The sequence below is a fragment of the Bactrocera neohumeralis genome, chromosome 4, assembly GCF_024586455.1.
Source record: "Bactrocera neohumeralis isolate Rockhampton chromosome 4, APGP_CSIRO_Bneo_wtdbg2-racon-allhic-juicebox.fasta_v2, whole genome shotgun sequence".
Taxonomy (NCBI): Eukaryota; Metazoa; Arthropoda; class Insecta; order Diptera; family Tephritidae; genus Bactrocera; species Bactrocera neohumeralis.
This window is the reverse complement of record NC_065921.1, coordinates 46584864-46605904: the sequence shown is the minus strand read 5'-3', so window position 1 is coordinate 46605904 and position 21041 is coordinate 46584864. Positions and strand designations below refer to the sequence as shown.

At 33.8% G+C, this 21041-nt stretch overlaps 1 long non-coding RNA gene across 9 annotated transcripts in view; it reads left to right on the top strand.

Annotated features, from left to right (window-relative positions):
* The window catches only part of LOC126754677 (uncharacterized), a 189577-nt gene that overhangs the window by 6478 nt on the left and 162058 nt on the right, over nt 1–21041 (top strand). For 6 of the 9 annotated variants that reach the window (XR_007666346.1, XR_007666343.1, XR_007666340.1 and 3 more), the window contains exon 3: nt 18349–18547. The exons of 2 other annotated variants lie outside the window; for them this stretch is intronic. This is a non-coding gene — a long non-coding RNA (uncharacterized LOC126754677). The remainder of the gene's footprint in view (nt 1–18348; nt 18548–21041) is intronic. One more of the 9 variants, XR_007666345.1, reaches the window with a different exon arrangement.

Genomic DNA, 21041 nt, shown 5'->3' with positions numbered 1-21041 from the left:
TTTAGTTTTAGGACTTACAAACAACCGTTATGTGAACAAAACTATAGTACTCTCCTTAGCAACTTTGTTGCGAGAGTAAAAAAATAATTGGCAAAATTGGTCCAGGCGTTGTTGAGTTATGCGCTTAGCAACACATTTTGCGATTAATTTTTATATACATATGTATAAGATATGTATGTATAATTTAAACACAAACTGAAAAGTTAAAATAGTAAAAAGAAAAAGTTTAGGTACCGAACAATAGTTGAATTTTAATCAAAAATTTCGGAAAATGAGTGATATATGTAACAAAAATTAAGGGATAATCCTTCTCTTATATTGGTAAGTCTGTATGTCAAGACATGGTTGGAATTGGACCAATGCTTCCTTTAGCCCTCATATACTTAAAATAAAAATTTTCGAACTTCGGGTGACTTTGTACCGCATATATCGGCCAACATGTCAGGTATCCGAATGGAAATAAGAGAGCTTCTTTTACACATAACTGTGTATCTTTGTGCTAAAAATAGTTAAAATAACTAATATCAGGATTTTCGAACATCCGGTTGACTTTACTCTATAAGATTGGTTTTACACCTTAAAGTATTTCCCCGGTTTTGATTTTTGCAGTGTTTCAAACAAAACTATAATACTCTGAAGCAAAAGGTATTTTTACAATGGTGTATACTTCTAATACCTTTCCGTTGGTTTTTGTAGTCATCGTCTAAAAATTTTCAATTATTTAGCACAGAAAGGATATCATTTTCGCCCATGGCGGTTTTACATTTGTAACCGAGCAACCTCTGAACCACATTTTCAATGACTACTAATTTCAAACTGATATAATTCTATTTCTTGTAAGCATTTTTTGTATTTGTGAAGGCTATTAGAGCTTCAGTATAATCGAAGTTACCAGGGTTTGTTTTTTATAACTGATTCTACAAAATCTTACCTCATTGAAACTTTGCTACAATTATTCTGATTTAACGTATTCAATCGCTTCTATTTATCTAATCACAGCTCGCTGACATTATTCACAATAATGATCACACTCCATAGTTAGAGAAAGATAAAACAATATTTATTTTACCACAAATACTTCTATATCAATATTTGGTAAATATATTTAATTACAAATAGATTATGTGGCATTAGTAAATGCAGGTGCTAGAAACCGCAAAAGCGTAGGTAATTCTGAGTCAACAGATTATTTAGTAAACAATAGTTGAATAATTCCGATATATACAAGCGGCAAGAGCAGCGTTTCATAATTCTTAGAAGTTTTTTGACACCTAATCAATGGGGAAAATTGAAATTATTCACCTTATATCTATTAGCCCTTTTTAATGGCATAGTAAATAAGCTCTCTACCTCATCTTTCAATATATTGACGATCTAAAAAAGAGAGATGTGAAGTTATAGCATATCTGGTGAAAATGGGTGACCGGATGTCATTATTACAAGTTAGTAGATAGGCGTAATCGATCTACTCCCATGCCCATAAAACGCCATTAATCGAAAACTAAAATAAAATCTCTAAACTAAGAAACTGCGGAACTGTAACTTACCACAAGGTATGCTGGTGATACGGGCCACCTGTGCGTCAAAAATTTTGAAAATATGGGTGTGGCCTCGCCCTCTAACGAGATTAATGTACATATCCTCTAAACCATTTACGCTACAATAAACAAATTCGCTCTGGACAAAGTCCTATAGCGCCCCTATCGACACCATAAAAATGTATGAAAGCGGAAGATAAAAATTTTTACCCCAGATGGTATGCGAGAGCTTGATGAGACCGGGTTTAAAAATTGGACAATGAGCTTGGCACTGCCCACTTTTATGTAAAAGCACATATCTCAGACCCACCCTACCGATTTCGATTAAATTTAGCACGTGGCATTCCGCTCTCGTAACTATGTAATAGTGCGAAAATGAGCGAAATCGAACTAAAACCACACCTAATTCCCATATAGCAAATTTTTAAATTCAATCTGATTCTTTTACTTTCTAGTGCACAAATCAGGAAGCAATTATTATAATGAGATAACACTTGGTGCGCATAATGCCTATAAAGTACACCACCTTATGACCAAATATTGATCAAATCCAACAAAACTATTCCAGCCTCCAGGCATCCAATATGTGGACCTAGTATATTTAGTAAACTTTTGACCGAAAATATTGGTCAATGCATGGGATATACAAATTAAATTAAGAGAGGATCTTTTCGTGATAAAGTGTATCAAAAATGCGTTGAATGGAGTCAATACTTCCCTGAGCTTCAATATAAAGACTTGGCAGCACCTGAAAGAATTTCCCGGCCTTAGATCTTTGCAAGTTGCAAGAGTATAAAATGTTCATGGACTTAAACATTTGATAATAATCATGACTTGAGGAAGCTATTAGGTTTAAAAACTTCGCTGATTGGAGCTTCCGAGATATGGAGGGAGTGTTCATATTATTATTATTACAGCTGTGAACAATTTTGATTTTTAATTGAACTATAAAGTAATACTTCAAATGACTTTAACATTCATGGAAGTAATTAGTGTATTCTGTATTGAACTTGCAACATATTCACATTACATTCGATGCATAATTTTAAATTCGTATAACTTTTATTGCAATGCTTGTATGAAAAAATCAACTGGACATATTGTGTAAAGTGACGAATTTTGTATTAGAGTATCACTTTTCCTGAAATGTATACTTGTTTGCTTTGGTGATAAAAACTTTATTGTTAGATACAATAAAATCATATTAAAAACAGTTTTAAATATTAAAATGAAATAGGCACACTTTAGGTTGAAAAATAAGAGTTTACATATGTTGGAGACTTTTTCTTGGGCGAAAATTTAAATTTCAAGGGGCATCTGTTACAAGAAATACAATTAACGGACGCCCTAATATACATATACGTACCCTGCCTCCCTCCCTGATAATTAGCGGGTAACATGGTGGTAAACGTGGTGGTAAACATATAGAATGTTTCTTAAGCCTGGCAGATATTTTACCTACTCACGTACGTATACATGTGATCAGACATCTTTGTTGCGCTCATTCAGCAGTGTCATATAAAAAAGTATATCTATCCTGCTCTAATATCCCCAATCGAAGACTGATTCAGGGTTGCATTTTCTCTTTTTAATTAAATAAAAATAGTGATAAAATCTGAAAAGAACGAATAATTAAATAAAAATCATAATAATATCTGAAATAAAAGAATAATATTATCTGATTATTTAAAATATAAGGCAAACATTTGTTTTCACATTATATTGGATTGTGCAGGCCGCCTTAAACGCATAAAATACATACTTATGTATGTAATTATTTTTGCGTACTATGTTGAACTGCGCAATCCAATTTCAAACAACACACACTTTTTCTCACATACTTACTTAACAATTTAAATTTGCTGCTTCTGATGATATTGCTGCAGCTGCTAATTCCAATGCTATAAAAACAAATGAAGTAATTATTTGCAAATTATTTAAAAAAAATCATTCACTTACCTTCTTGTTGTACGAGCCTCCTTTCCGATAGTACGATCACGAATGACATGCGTCTTTCAATCGTTTTTTATTACCCTTTTTGGGATTTTCTTTTGTCACTATTGACAATAATGTTTTCTCCTTCGCACTCATTCAAATAAATCAAGCAATGACACAATCTTTTTTTCATCGCATTTAGGTAAACAAAAAATAACCCGAAAATGTGCGTTGGTGTTAGTGTATAGAGAAAAAATGTGTAGTTGTATTGGAATATTTGTCTCAAGCGGGTAGCCGTGGTTCGCAGGGTATTAAATGAATAACTTTTGCAAATGTATTTTACTTGCCATTTGCGGTTGATTTATTTTTCTTCTTGCTTTGCTGACGTCAATATTTACAGAGCACTTCATTCATAAGAAAGCGACGGTAGAGTCAAATCAACGCGAACCGGGTAATACTGTTACTGCTTTATGGAATTATATCTCACTTTTGATTCAATTTGCAATTTGGTTAGCTTTTTGTTTTATATTATGTGGTATGGAGACTGAAAGTTTGCTGCCATTTCAATTAATCTTCACAGTTAATAAAGTTAAAACAACATTCCAACCATATTTTATACGAAATTTTTTAACTGCGGCTTGTTTTTGATTTTTTTTGTCCCCTTGTATAAGTTTAAGATACTATCCGGCATAAAGTAATATTCCATGAAACCAACTCAACTGGATAAAATATATTTTTAAAACAAAGCAGAGTGTTCTTTTTCGGATTTTTAGTGGATGCGTGCTCAAACTAAAATACTGAATAATGTCTTTATAATTCCATTCTCTTATTTGCATTAAAGCAATAACGTATTGGTAAACTTTATGACTACACATGCACACACATCATCGAAGATCTCAATGAACGTGACATTTTGTATATACAGAGGCATCACACATACGCCATGGTGCACGGAAACTTTATCTACACATGCTAATTGCATTGCATGCGTAATCCATTTCGTTGATATCGGTGGATGTGTAGCCGACCATATCACTCCGAGTGCAAATATTATTAAGTTAGAGCGACGCACATACACGAACGCAATATTAGTTGTAGGTGTTCAAATGCATTTCAACAATTTGCAACACAGCACAGCATGTCCCGCAGTTTAAGTGTAGGCGGAGAAATATGTACTTAAAATGCCCTGCTCGCAGCCAATGGTGACACTTGACAGTCATTCGTTCGGTTATTTGTTTGCCATTATTTTCTGGTACAACGTTGGCCCCCTGTGTGCAATGATTTTTATCCCCCTTTTTCACTTTTACAACTTTTTCCTATGAGTAAAATGCTGGTAAATGCATAAGCGTATATATACATACATATATTGATGCTTATCTGCATTATGTGTGTACATATGATGGACCTTTTGGTGTTTATGGTTTTTATATGTGATTTATGGTTAGGTTAATACAGGTCATAGGTTCCGAGAATTCCAACTTACATATGGTTACATTAACATAGTTCGCTTTTTCGTGTTTTCTTACAGAGTATATTTACGCAAATATGTCTCTCTCTCTCCGACACATACCATATTATTATTATATATACACATATTTATATGGCCGAGGAAGAAATTAAGGACCCAATGCAAAAAAATCTGAGATGGACACCAGGCGTATTAAGTGGCCTACAATCATACCCGTGTGGAGATATCAACTTCTTTGCAGGGTTCTCATACCTTATTTTACCTTCAACAACGCATTTTATAATTTTACGGTCTGCTGGGGATAAGCAAAAAAAATCTAGACATCTTCATGCATAACTTTCATTAGCACCTTCCGCATAAATTTTCGCACGTTTTGGTAAGGAGAATGAGATCGGGGATCACATGATTCTAGCACAGAATGGGAGAGAAAGGGAGTTAATAATATCTGAAAATGCGACTAAAATCCGACTTTTAAATAATATTTTTATATCTGCTCGGATAATACGGATAGTCGTAAGTCATCGATTATACTATTAACCGCACATTTTCGACTAATTATCTTATCATTTAACAAATATTTGGCACGACATGATTTCATAGTAATTGAGAAATATAAGATAAATAAAACTTCAAACCACAAAAAATGAAAAACGTCTAATAGTTCATACTACATGTATTTGACAATCACAAGATGATAAAATAATTTCCGCATGATGTAAAAAGTTCTTAATTAAAACAACTAGTGCAACTTATATCCACATCAAAATTGAGGTCTTGAGTTGACAGAATCGTTCACATACAATTATCCTCATAACAAATTACGAAACACAAAAACAGCAACAACAACAACGGCAGCACAAAAAATAGTCGAGATTACCCTCCTCTAAAGTTTAAAGTTTGTGAAATATTTGTGACTCGTGCTCTCTTAGGTCAGAAAAGAAAATGAGAATAATAAAAAATGTTTAAAATTTTAAGTAGGATGTTAAATGGATTACACGCATTAATTTTGGCTGCAATCCCTAGTTATCAGAAATCACCAAAAAAACACAGACGAAGCAGTGAATTGCTAACCGTTCAATTGTAATTTATTCTGAATTATTAGTTTTATGTTTTCATCTATATTAATAAGAAATAAGTGTGGTGCGTTGGTTTGTGTTATTCATTGATATGTCCTCAGTTTGGTATAATATTTAATAAGAAACATACCTCCTCGCAGACAACTTCACCAAATTATGCAAATTTATTTTCAAAGTAATAGATGAAGCTCACTGGAATAGGTACATTATTGAACAAAATTGCTACATTTGAAGTGCTGATAATCCACAGGACTTCACTGTATACATATGTATACGTATGAAATAAAAAATATAACCGTGAATATACTTTCAAAAGTTATAAGCATACGTATATATGACAGCTAAAACGCATACAAATGAGACGAAAGCAAATCAAATCACTGAGTAGTGATTATTTTACAGACGCGTTTAGAGACAATATGAAAATTGTACTGAATACTAAATATACAAAAAATATACAGTGCTTTTAGACAATATGTTTTGTCCAATATAAAAATAAAACTTTTATAATACATTTTCTATTATTACAATGTTTACATATACATATTGAATACTAAATATGTTGTCTTCCACAAAAAATAAAGGCGTTAATCACGATCTTGTAACACAAAATACATGTGTGGCCAATAAATATAAGTAACGTGACAAAAAATATCCAATGATTCCAAAAAATATTTTTCGGGATGTATGTGTTATACTTAATAAATATAAGTATGACAATGTATGTGTTATACTTAGTCTCGTCACAACCTCTCTTATAAGTTTTGTCCAATATAAAAATAAAACTACTTTATAATACATTTTCTATTATTACAATGTTTAATAATGCATATACATATTGTATAATATGACCGATGTAAAAAATTTTTCGAAATGATTTATTTTTTTTTCATTTCAATAACAGCACTCACAGTTTCTATTTTTGAGACCGTCCCAATTTCTATGAGATATTCAAGGGTTTATGTTTTGGAACTTTAGACAAAAACTGTAGTCCAATGGGTTCAAATCCGAACTTCTAGGCGACCAATCATCTGCAGCAATGAAATCAGGAATATTGCTTTTGAGCTACTAAATATTCATAAATTTGCTTCGATTCTTCTACAACATCGGAAGGTAAGAAAGAATAACTTCGAGAAGTATAAGTAGCAAGCTCTCCACTTGCTTGAGTATGTTCGAAAAAGCACCAAAAATCTGCCGCTTGCAGCAGCTTCAAACAGCCACTTCTCAAAGGTTTCATAACACATTTGCTACATCTGATATGTATTATCAAAAAGCATTTGTGGGATTTATATCAAATCTTCGGAGAATAATTCTAAGATTTTGTACTTTCAAAAAAGAAAACAGAAAATAAAATTCTGACTACCACTAACCTCTTAATTAGCGAAGACAAACCCGGAACTAATTGATATATGTACAGCTATGGACACATAAATGGCACAAAGTTTCATTTCATATAAATGCTAAAATTGTTTAAGTTAAAGTTGTTTAAAATGTAAAAATTTTGCATTCAATTTGGAGCTGCTGTACTAGCGTTGTACTGTACTGCCCAAATATTCCGTTAATTTTTGCTTTTTGCTTACCGTTATCAATTATGTGTAGTCAAAGCTGATTTTGAGTGGACACATAAATGGCACAGATTACTTCGCAGAAGTAGGACTCGCGCAGATTTTAATTTAAGAATATAATTTTTGTGTTGTTCAAAAATAAATAATTGAAAGTATTTCAGTGAAAGAAATAATATGAAATGGGATCCGGAAAGTACACTACAATAAAAGAAAGGGGAATTATTTGGAACTTGCATAAAAAAGGGCAAAAAGTAGCATATACCAAACTAATAGAAATTTCTCGTAAAAAAGTATACAACGCAATCAAATCATGTATGAAGAACTCCCAAGTATTGGTCAAAGGCAGGATTCGGAAGCCAAGACCATGTAAAATGGATACGCGTAAAGACGCTGCTGTAGTTGAATCGTCAAAAATTATCCATTTAAATCATCACGGCAGGTAGCAACTGATATCAACCAATCATCGGAATTAGGAATATCTTCTAGACTTGTCAGAAGACATCTGAATCAATCAAAATTGTTCGGACGCATAACGAGGAAGAATCCACTCCTTTAAAAAAAGATATTTCAAAATATAATCCTAGGTACATTCAGAAGACGATAAAGCATGGTGGCGGATATTATGACTTAGGGAGCATTTTCTTGGCATGGTGTAGGCCCGCTCGTAAGGATCAATAGAAAAATGGACAAGTTTCAGTACCTGCACATTTTAAAAAACCATATGGAACCATATGCTTTTGAGTCTATGCCAATTAAATGGAAATTCATGCAAGACGACTATCTCAAACACGACTCGTTGCTAGTCAAAAATTGGTTTCTGCAGAAGGATAGATAGTTTGGATTGGCCAGCGCAAAGTCCTGACTTAAATCCAATTGAAGACCAGTGGAATGAAATCAAGACTGAAATTGCAAAGGTTAATTAAAAAATATGGACGATCTCTTTTCTGCAGTTAAAAAAACTTGGTACGCTATACCAAAAGCTACATGTCAGAATCTCGTAGAAAGTATAAGTATTTGTATGGATCAAAATTTATAGAAATGCGATTTGAACTAAATTATTAACTTTTTTTAGATTGTGCCATTTTTGCGTTCAGCTCATTATACCAAAATTTTCGCATTTTGATGATTGTTTTTTTATACTCTCGCAACAAAGTTGCTAAGGACAGTATTATAGTTTTGTTCACATAACGGTTGTTTGTAAGTCCTAAAACTAAAAGAGTCAGATATAGGGTTATATATACCAAAGTGATCAGGGTGACGAGTAGAGTTGAAATCCGGATATCTGTCTGTCCGTCCGTCCGTCTGTCCGTCCGTCCGTCCGTCCGTGCAAGCTGTAACTTGAGTAAAAATTGAGATATCATGATGAAACTTGGTACACGTATTCCTTGGCTCAATAAGAAAGCTAAGTTCGAAAGTGTCATAACTAAGCCATAAATAAAGATATTAAAGTGAAATTTGGCACAAAGGATCGCATTAGAGAGTGACATACTCGGACGTAATTTTTTTGGAAAAGTGGGCGTGGCCCCGCCCCCTACTAAGTTTTTTTTACATATCTCGGAAACTACTATAGCTATGTCAACCAACCTCAACAGAGTCGTTTTCTTCAGATATTTCCATATACTGTTTAAAAATGGAAGAAATCGGATAATAACCACGCCCACCTCCCATACAAAGGTTATGTTGAAAATCACTAAAAGTGCGTTAACCGACTAACAAAAAACATCAGAAACACTCAATTTTACGGAAGAAATGGCAGAAGGAAACTGCATCCAGGCTTTTTTTAAAAATTGAAAATGGGCGTGGCCTCGCCCACTTATGGACCAAAAACCATATCTCAGGAACTACTAAACCAATTTCAATGAAATTCGGTATATAATATTTTCTTAACACCCTGATGACATGTACGAAATATGGGTGAAATCGGTTCATAACCACGCCTTCTTCCAATATAACGCTATTTTGAATTCCATCTGATGCCTTCTCTGTATAATATACGTACATATACATTAGGAACCAATGATGATAGCGGAATAAAATTTTACACAAATACGGTATTTGAAAAATATGTAAATGACGTATAATGAAATCTCGATTATCACTTTATCATGCGAGAGTATAAAATGTTCGGTGACACCCGAACTTCCTTACTTGTTAGCAATGAATTTTGTACTGTTATTAAAGACAAAGATTGAACCTTTTAAAAAAACCCAAACACTTGTTATTTATTAAAAACATTTATGATACTGTAACACAAATAAGAAGATAAAAAAATGTGCCACTTATGTGTCCTCAGCTGTATATGTACATACCGCAAACAAATTATATTACATATTACGGGATACTGTTTTCTGCGAGTATTAAGTATCTCCAGTAACACTGACAGATAAGCGCACAAATATTTCCAACAGTTATACTCAGCCGGAAAATATCGAGCAACTGACATCTGCGAATTAAAATTCCGAGTCAAGTGCATACGTCAAAACTTGAAACTTACACGATAGCACGTACATTACCAATCGAAAAATGCGCGCAAGTAAAAAATGGCGAAGGAAACAAGCATGAAATATTGCCAAGTTTTGGACTAGCGCCATTTTTTTACGACTAGACACAAACAAACACATACACATAAAATCATTTGTGTGATTTACATGCAAACTTGGTGTGAACAGTTAACCACACAGTCGTAGAAGACATATATATACATATGTACAGTTATTTGTATACAACACAGCTATTTCCGTAATTTACACATTTTCGTCCTTTACTGCTTTCGGAGGATCCTCAAACAAATTGATTAGCATCCAGTTCTAGACAGCTGAGCAGGTTAGGATGTAAGTACCGGCTGCCTACTTTAAGTACGCTATATTTTTCCGTAATAATCTGCAGACCATGCGAATCAGATCAATCAGCTAGCGAATATTATGTTTCCAAAGTAATTGTGTTACTAGTCTCTTTTTTCTTGTAGAGATAGAAGATGAAAATATATAGAAGGCGTAGTTATGTGAGATAGCTTTTCGATTCTTGCGTCGCTATTAGTTCCGGTTTAAAATATAAATACAACAGACAGATATATAAGACAAGTGGGGCGATCTATGCCAAAATTCATGCTAGTTGACAAACAACAAATATTAAACAAATGATGTTATAGATTTTTCATTGATAAGCGGATGTCCGAAAACTGTATATATATATATATGTGTAGAAAACGTACACGGACGGACAACTCGAAGCGGACAGATATATTAATATTAATATATATAAATATATTATTGTTTACTTACATTTCTAACTAAACACCTATTACTTACATTTTTAACTTAAACTACATAAATACGAAAGAATGCAACCATGCTATAGTAGCCGTAGTCAATCCCAACTTGACGAATATGCGAGACGCGTACTCGACAACGGATAAACTGGACAGTTGCTTTTTGAATGTGAATAAAGATACAACTAAATCAGTATATACTTGCTTACTAAAAATTATTCAGAGTATACTTATTTCCTACATATGTCTATCCAAATTCAAGCAAATTCTCTTCTATATCAATACATTCAGCTCCGCAGGAGTCTATGTCTCGTGAATAAGTGAACGTTTAGATTGAGAGTGTTAACTTGATTGATAATGTGCTTTTATTTGCTGCTTTATTTGTGTATTTATCCAAATTGTTGGAGCGTGCTGCCTGAAGTCTCGTATGTCGAAAATTTCACAAGTGTATACCATACATAATGATACACTTAAGACTGCAGCTAAATAGGAAAATATTGTGAAGAATAAAATATACTGCAGAGAAATTGCGTGATACTAAATTCCATTATAAACTTAAACTACACAGCATTAACTTAAGGCAGGCTTAAGTATTTCTTTTATATACTGGTATTTTTTCCAACATGTAAGCAATCATTTAAGATTGCTGCTACTTTTATAAAAGTTCAAAACATATAGAAAATTAGGTGAAAAATATTATGTTTTGGGTAGCAAAGTTCTTTTAGCTAACGAGACTGCTTGCTACGGGAACTTGCCACCTGTTTAATGTTTTTTATTATTTTTGTAATTTTGTTTTTAATTTTTTAAGTAATTAATAAGGTAATACATGTTTAAGAAAGTAACGACCGAAAATAACAAAAACAAGTAAGGAAGGGCTAAGTTCGGGTGTCCCCGAACATTTTATACTCTCGCATGATAAAGTGACAATCGAGATTTCATTATATGTCATTTACATATTTTTCAAATACCGTATTTTTGTAAAGTTTTATTCCGCTATCATCATTGGTTCCTAATGTATATACTCGTATTATACAGAAAAGGCATCAGATGGAATTCAAAATAGCGTTATATTGGAAGAAGGCGTGGTTGTAAACCGATTTCACCCATATTTCGTACATGTCATCAGGGTGTTAAGAAAATATTATATACCGAATTTCATTGAAATTGGTTTAGTAGTTCCTGAGATATGGTTTTTGGTCCATAAGTGGGCGAGGCCACGCCCATTTTCAATTTTTAAAAAAAGCCTGGTGGCAGTTTCCTTCTGCCATTTCTTCCGTAAAATTGAGTGTTTCTGATGTTTTTTGTTTGTCGGTTAACGCACTTTTAGTGATTTTCAACATAACCTTTGTATGGGAAGTGGGCGTGGTTATTATCCGATTTCTTCCATTTTTGAACTGCATATGGAAATGCCTGAAGAAAACGACTCTGTAGAGTTTGGTTGACATAGCTATAGTAGCTTCCGAGATATGTACAACAAATACAGTCAATTTCCAAAAAAATTGCGTCCACATATGCCCCTCCCTAATGCGATCCTTTGTGCCAAATTTTACTTTAATATCTTTATTTATGGCTTAGTTATAACACTTTATAGGTTTTTGGTTTCCGCCATTTTGTGGGCGTGGCAGTATGCCGATTTTGCCCATCTTCGAACTTAACCTTCTTAAGGAGCCAAGGAATACGTGTACCAAGTTTCATCATGATATCTCAATTTTTACTCAAGTTACAGCTTGCACGGACGGACAGACAGACATCCGGATTTCGACTCTACTCGTCACCCTGATCACTTTGGTATATATAACCCTATATCTGACTCTTTTAGTTTTAGGACTTACAACCAACCGTTATGTGAACAAAACTATAATACTCTCCTTAGCAACATTGTTAGAGTATAAAAAAATCCTACAGGGTCACAATAATATCTCAGACAATAATATCACGAACAGATTGTTATATACAAAATGATTTCCGTAGTAAGCAGAACAAATGGCTTTTTCATTAAAATCAATTTATTTTATTCAAAATAGTCTCCTTCTGCTTGAATACAGCTTTTTACATGGTCCAAAAGCATGTCGAACGGTGTTTTTGCTCGTTGGCCGGTATGGCCACCAGTATGCCGGTGCAAGCCTTTCGAATGGCCTCTTCGTCTGCATAGCGCTTGCTTTTTATGGGCAAATGCATTTTTTCCGAAAAAGAAGAAGTCGCACGATGCCATATGGCAGTCAATTTGTGCGGACCAAACCGTGCACACACCTTTCGTAAGCCTAAATGTTTGGTCAAAATGCGATAAATCAATGTTTTGGAGATGTTCAATTCCATTTCCATGAATTTCAATGATGACTTCGGCTGATTTTTGATAAATTTACGCACAGTTTCGAATATGTTGAAACCACTTGTGCTCTCTGCTACGGGATAGGCAATCATCGCCATAAACTTGTTTCATCAATTGAAACGTTTCGGTAAAAGCTCTTGTTCGAATCTTATTTTTGCACCGATAACACAAATATACTGACACTTAAAACGCAATAACTTCACTTCCAATCAATGAAACGTCATGAAATTCTCACTGGACAATCCATAAAGATACCACATTCTAACGCATCAGACGACATATAGAAAACATCCGGTTTACTTTGGAATACGCAATACTGGCAGATGATAATAAATTTCATTTAATATATTGTGCCGATTTGAATCAGCTTTATTAAGCATCTGAACTTATTTGCTGAAGCATAATAACATAATAAAATACAATATCACTACAAGGGTTCACAACAAAAAAAAACTTTAACTTCGACTGCACCGAAGCCATAATTTTCTTCAAAATTTATATCGTCCTCCTCTCACGTAAGCCCTTCACCACAATATATTTGTGCCAACGTCTTTTCTAATCTTCGAAACAGGTGTTAAAATCTATTTCTGAGATAACCTTCATCGTCATCAATTGACTCGAAACGGTTTCCCAGAAGTCACACGAAGTCAAATCAGGCGAATTGGTGTTAGCGGCGCGATACCGGTTGAAAATTTGCCGAAAAACTAACGAAGAATCCATGCAGTATGCGACGGTGCGTTATCGTGAAGCAAAAATCACCAGTTTTCGAGTAGCTTCTCACAAACGACACATAGCACTCAAATAGTACTCCTTGTTAACGGTTTGGCCAGTCGGAAGGAATTCGGAGTGCTCCACACCTCGATAATCGAGGACAACTGTTAACATAACCTTAATGTTTGTCCTGCTTTGACGTGGTTTTTCGAATTCCGCTCACCTTTGCCAAGATATTCGACCGTTTGATCGTCTGCTTCCGGGCTGTAAGTTTCATCGCCAAATGATTTTTCAAAATAGTTTTCGCAAATGCTTCTGATATTCGAAAGATGTCAGTGTTAATCATCGATTCTCAGGCACCAATTCTTTAATTATATTGATGTGTTGGTCATCAGTTGATTTATGACCGTTCTGGATGTGGTTTTTATTTAATTTAATGGAACTTGCTTATTGAATAAATTTACTCATCGTAAAAAGCGCCGAATCGACTTTATGTACTTTAGAAGAACAAGCGTATATTAACACAAGTGTTTTCTTGATTTGACATTTACACAGATGATAATCATACCAACCAAGAAAAGAAATATTTTAACAAATGGGTTTTCATGCGAAATTTAAATTAGAAAGTCTTACTTTTTTTGCCCAGAGTAATTCCGACGTCTCTTTTTGGGCGTTACAAATACGGTGGGAAACTTAATATTCCCTGTTCAGGATTACGTATTGAGAGCTCTATGGTTAGAAAGTATCGAAGTTTATTTTTTAGTTTACTTGACATTTAAGAGAAATAAGTTAATTTTAAACTTAAAGTGAGGTGTCTTAATTAATCACAAAGATACTACATAGTCAAAGGATTTAAACGGTTCGGGTTATAAAAAATTTTACAATATTTTGTGAACCAAATATTAGAAACTTTTAAGGAGTTACCTGGTGTCTTATACGTTCGAAAAATTCCTCCGAAAGTATCATGCAATATATGCTTATGGTCTTTAATTTGATTTCGCTACCAAAATTATTTTATTTTTTAGGTGATTGAAAGGAAAACTTTCTCCAACAACTTATATTCGTCGCTTTAATAAACATATACTATTATAAAATCCACATTATTTTGAACATGAATTTGTTCGAAGTATTTATCGTAGTCATAGAGCGAAAGTCTATAACCAAATGTGTGCAAATACTATGCTTGTTTTCATTGCTAAACTCCCATCTTCTGACTAAGAACAGATTCCATACTAAAACGGACTATATCAAGGTTTTTTAAAATTCAGGCCATAAATACTGACTATGCAAAATATATAAATCTGCTTTTCCTTGAGAACAGCTTTCATTTCAAATATGCCGGAAATTGGTTGATTATCGAAGTTCGCTCATAACGAGTAATATCGAATTTTTACAAGCTTTGTTATCATTCGAGATAAGATCTACGGACGATACGAATATTCTGTTTGATAAATGGGAATATGGACCTTACTTTTGTAAACACGTTTTGTTTCTTCAACAACATTTCAAAAAAACACCCTTTAAGATCTTTAATATTTTTACGTAGCTTCTATGAACATGAAATTGTATTTTAATTATAGAGTTTGCCTTCTTTGCACTTAAGAATTTCATAGTGTCATTTGCAAATTATTGCTCTTAAAAATTATTTCCCGTTTAGCAATATTGCATTACCTGTACAATAGAAATTTTAATTCGCGCATAAATTAAAAATATGTATATGAGGGCTCTTTATGAGCAATACCTAAGTACATACTCAGGATCGTTATATAGTATATATCATATTGTATTTATGTGAAAAGTACGTGAGTGTAAAACGTGTGGTTGTAGACTTTTAGAATGAAGCTGAACAAAGTTAAAGCATATTAATACCTTAGCGACAGAATATATCTCTTACATGGTGGATGTGAATGTACAGGTAAACTTCTGTTTATATTTAAATAGTTAAGTTGTGGCGCAACATTATAAAATGTATACAACCACAATTCTTTGACTTGTGGGTTCGAATATTTTATATACATTGCCTAGAACACCTTTTCAATGCTCTGTGGACACTTAAATCATCATTGGCGCCGTAGGTAGTTGATTTGCTGGTTCAAGTTCTTCGACGCCCAACAGTATGGTAATTAATAAGCGATGTGTTTGGGCGACCTTTATCGCCGTGCCATGGCATCTGAATATTGACAACGTAATGCATTTCATATGGATATGTACAGGGAATAAATATGTGTATGCATGATGTGTTAGTACATATTTGCTTTTTAAAGTTGTTTGATTATTAGTGTTTGTTTGGCATTTGTTGTGCTGACATTTAAATTTGCGTATGTTAAGTGCGCGCAAATACATGTTTATACATGTGTATGTTTCTGAGTATGTACATAAATATTGGTTACGTACAATAGCCCATAGAATATACGTATGTCTACTGTAACATTTGTATTAGTGCCATGGTGGTCCTCTTTATATTATACCAAGCAATTTGAGAATCAACCGTTTTTAAAATATTGACATCAGCTTACTCAGTCAGAAATTTTTGTGTAAAGAAATTCGATACTTCAATAAATATATACACAAATCTTCATACTGTTTTGTCCTTTTCCTAGCCAAACATGTCTTGAGGCGTGGAAAAAAATTAACTCATCTGTAGATATGACATTGCTCAAATCATGGTTTTGTTTTCCTACTTGTTAAAATAAAGCTTTTCTTTAGCTTCTCTTAGACTGAGTGGTGGTTTCTTCTCAAAAGCAAAAAGCAATACTTTTGTCCTCATTGTCGGAAGTGCACATTTCATATTTAAATAATTTGCAGTCCATTTGAAATCTTTAGGATGCTTTTTCAAAGTGTTTCTTGTAATGAGCACTCACTTTTCTTATTAGTAATAATTTATTAATACGACACGACATTACACTTTAAGAAGATCAAAAAAAAACTGACCGAATTGTTAATTTGCAAACAAAAAACTGAAAATAGTTTTTTGATGATTGAGTATATTCATACAAGGTAAATATATGTAAAAAATAAATTAATGAGTAATATTGCATGGATTGAGTACATCAAGAGCTCCGTCTTCTCACATTAAGGGGCTATACCAGTATAACGCATGAAAAATTAGGCGATTTTCGTGAATTTGTTTAAAAGAAAGTACTAGATTGAATGTTTCGACGCTCTATGGACGTAATAAAGTATATTTTTAGCTATATTAAATTTTTTTTATACAAAAATATTGAAAAATAAGAAAACAACGTTAACTTCGGTTGCAATGAAGCTAAATACCCTTCACAGGTGCACTTCTGTTAGTAACTATGTGTTCAGTTTGTATGGAAGCTACATATATGCTATAGTAATTCGTTCTGAACAATTTTTTTGGAGATTATATTGTTACCTTAAGCAGTAATCCATGTCAAATTTCGTGAAGATACCACGTCAAATGCGAAAGTTTTCCATACAAGCCCTTGATTCCTCGAAATATGCCTGCAAAGATGATAATGCTTGTCTCCGGATTGTTTTTTCCCTCTTTTGAGGACGCCGCGTGACGTATCTCCGCCTGCTTGATTCGGATGTCATCTCTTTTTTCTATATGTATATCGTCGTATGGATTCAAATCCAATAAGCCTTTGTATGTGGCACTATCACCGTCGCCAATATAGCGAACGTATTTCGCTCCGTATTGATCAATCGAGTAGCCAAAAATGTCTTTTACACTGTCAACTTCCATTTTTCCAGCCGTTCCAACATGATTTGCATCGCAATCGTCACGCTTTTCATACCATTCTTCATATTGTTCAGGATGAGAATATTTTTTCTTTTCCCATAGTTCACAACTCTTACAACAGTGGCGTAACTTCGGGCGCCTGGGGCCAAGGATGTTCTGCCGCCCCCCTTTGTCTTTCTACCTACAAGTTTCATGAGGTGGTTCGAACAAAAGTGAATTTTTACAAAATATCTTCGCTATTAAGTATATAAAATTTAGGAACTAGAAGCCACGAAAATTCTGAAGTTCCGAAATTCTCAGAATACGTTTTTTGAGGAAATTGACAGTAAATTTACAAGAAATCTTATTAAAAGCCATAGAAAAAGCCAATTTTCGCCCTATATCTTGTACACTTTTGACACAATTTGCAGGAATTTTTGCCCGAATTGGAGTTTTTAAATACCATTTTTGAAAATTTGGAGAAATAAAAGCATTTGTTACATTCAAAGCATAGGGTAACTGTGAGAGTCACACGTCGCGACGACAGAGTGAAAATAAAAATACTGTTACAAATGTTTCTTGAAAATGGAAAAAAAATCATTCAAAAACGAATACACGCTCGTACTACCTTAAGCACGAAAGTCGTTACTGATTCAAATAGTGTATATATTTGTTACTGTAGTAGATAATTTAAATCATTTGCATTATAATCAGTAATTATAACAATCAGTATATTATACCAAAGAAGCTGTTATTTATTATGACTTCAGATTAGCTTATCTTCAAACATAGCAAAACGAAACGAAACAAACCCAGTGGCGCGCAGTTTCGGAAGATGAAAAAGCGTAAATTTCATGGAAGCGTTTATCAACAAGGGAACGACTGCGCTAGGTGCGGCCTGCTTATTCGACGACTCGACCTCATCAGGAGAAACTGACAATGAATACAATAAGGATGCAGATGAAATTGGTAAGAACGACACGGCTAGATTGTTCTGTAGTCTTGATTTTTAACATGACGACACAATAGTTGGATAGATGTTCAAATATGATACAAAATATTTCCAAGTTATTCTATACGATTGGTTAGATTCTCATTTTATAACTAATCATAGCGTCAATCCGATTAAATTTTGATACAAAATTATATGAAACAACATGAATTTGCTTGAACAATCTGCCTTAAATGAGATCTTGCATTTTCTCGACTATATAAAGCATATAACCTACTTATAATTTTGCCAAATTTCTCAAAGTAAACTTTCAAGGAACGTACTTTTTAACGTCGTTTTAAAAATAATAATTAGAATAATATTAGTATGAATATTATCTTTTTATTCGCTACGTTTATTTTAATATTTCTTTCTAATTTTGTTTAGAATTGCCAAAGAGTGACGAAACGGAAAAAAATAGTGCAGACGTGATAGGCACGGACAATGAAGATGATAATCCTGTACTTAATTCAGAAGATAATATTTTTTAATATTAATTACGATGATATGATATGTGATTTTGCAGCGATCAAAGCTAGAAAAGTGCATCTTTAAGTTGTATCACTAGTGTAAAGAAAGATATAAGACAAATTCAAAGACTGAAGTGTGTTCGAGTAAAAATTAATATTTTTCATTGTTATTCAGACTATTATATTGTGAGTGTACAACTCTTTATCTTTTATAATATATTTTGTAAAAAAATTTGTTGAAGTATTTTTCTGAATATTAAAAAACAGCGAAGATCGTTTTGCCGCCCCCAAGACGTTGCGCCCGGGGCGACGGCCCCTTCGCCTCCCTAGCTACGCCACTGTCTTACAATAAATTGATTTTACGATTGTATCAATAAATTTTTTATTATATTTATCCGCAAGAGTTGTAATACTGAAACGTGAAGTGTGGCCGCATTTTTTCCATGTGCCGTCTCCAGAAACTGTCAAGCAATCAACCGAACCTTCTTTCTGTAAAGTTTTTGCTTTTTCTTGGGCTATGGCTTTTTGTGTACTCCATTAATAAATGCATTCAGCAGCTTTCGTTATATTTTGAAGACATCCAACGAAAGTATTATTATTAAATTTTGAAAGAAGATCCATCAATTCACAAAATAAATTTAGTCCATTGATACCGGTCCATAGGCAGGTGGACCGATTTATGCCTGCGAGCAGTCGCTGTTTAGAATGCTGCCATTCAAAAACTAATCAAGCCGATTTCACAAGATATTTTTCAATATATAAACTATCGAAAAAGTAAAAACAAAAAAACATTTTTTTAAAAGTGTCACACTGGTATAGCCCCTTAATGTTTCAAAAGCAACATTGATCCTAACCACTCCTAAAATAAACGATACAGCATTACAACGTTAAACAAGTAAGGAAGCGCTAAGTTCGGGTGTCACCGAACATTTTATACTCTCGCATGATAAAGTGATAATCGAGATTTCATTATCTGTCATTTACATATTTTTCAAATACCGTATTTGTGTAAAGTTTTATTCCGCTATCATTATTGGTTCCTAATGTATACAGAGAAGGCATGAGATGGAATTCAAAATAGCGTTATATTGGAAGAAGGCGTGGTTGTGAACCGATTTCCCCCATATTTCGTACATGTCATCAGGGTGTAAAGAAAATACTATATACCGAATTTCATTGAAATCGGTTGAGTAGTTCCTGAGATATGGTTTTTGGTCCATAAGTGGGCGACGCCACGCCCATTTTCAATTTTTGAAAAAAGTCTGGGTGCAGCTTTCTTTTGCCATATCTTCCGTAAAATTTAGTGTTTCTGACGTTTTTTGTTAGTCGGTTAACGCACTTTTAGTGATTTTCAACATAACCTTTGTATGGGAGGTGGGCGTGGTTATTATCCGATTTCTTCCATTTTTAAACTGTATATGGAAATGCCTGAAGGAAACGACTCTAAAGAGTTTGGTTGATATAGCTGTAGTAGTTTCTGAGATATGAACAAAAAACTTTGTAGGTGGCGGGGCCACGCCCACTTTTCCGAAAAATTACGTCCAAACATGCCCCTCCCTAGTGTGATCCTTTGTGCCAAATTTCACTTTAATACCTTTATTTATGGCTTAGTTATGACATTTTATAGGTTTTCGGTTTCCGCCATTTTGTGGGCGTGGCAGTGGGCCGATTTTGCCCATCTTCGAACTTAACCTTCTTATGGAGGGAATACGTGTACCAAGTTTCATCATGATATCTCAATTTTTACTCAAGTTACAGCTTGCACGGACGGACGGACGGACAGGCGGACGGGCAGACGGACAGACAGACATCCGGATTTCAACTCTACTCGTCACCCTGATCACTTTGGTATATATAACCCTATATCTGACTCTTTTAGTTTTAGGACTTACAAACAACCATTATGTGAACAAAACTATAATACTCTCCTTACCAACTTTGCTGCGAGAGTATAAAAACGAAAAGTAAAAAAAAACAAGTAAGGAAGGGCTAAGTTCGAGTG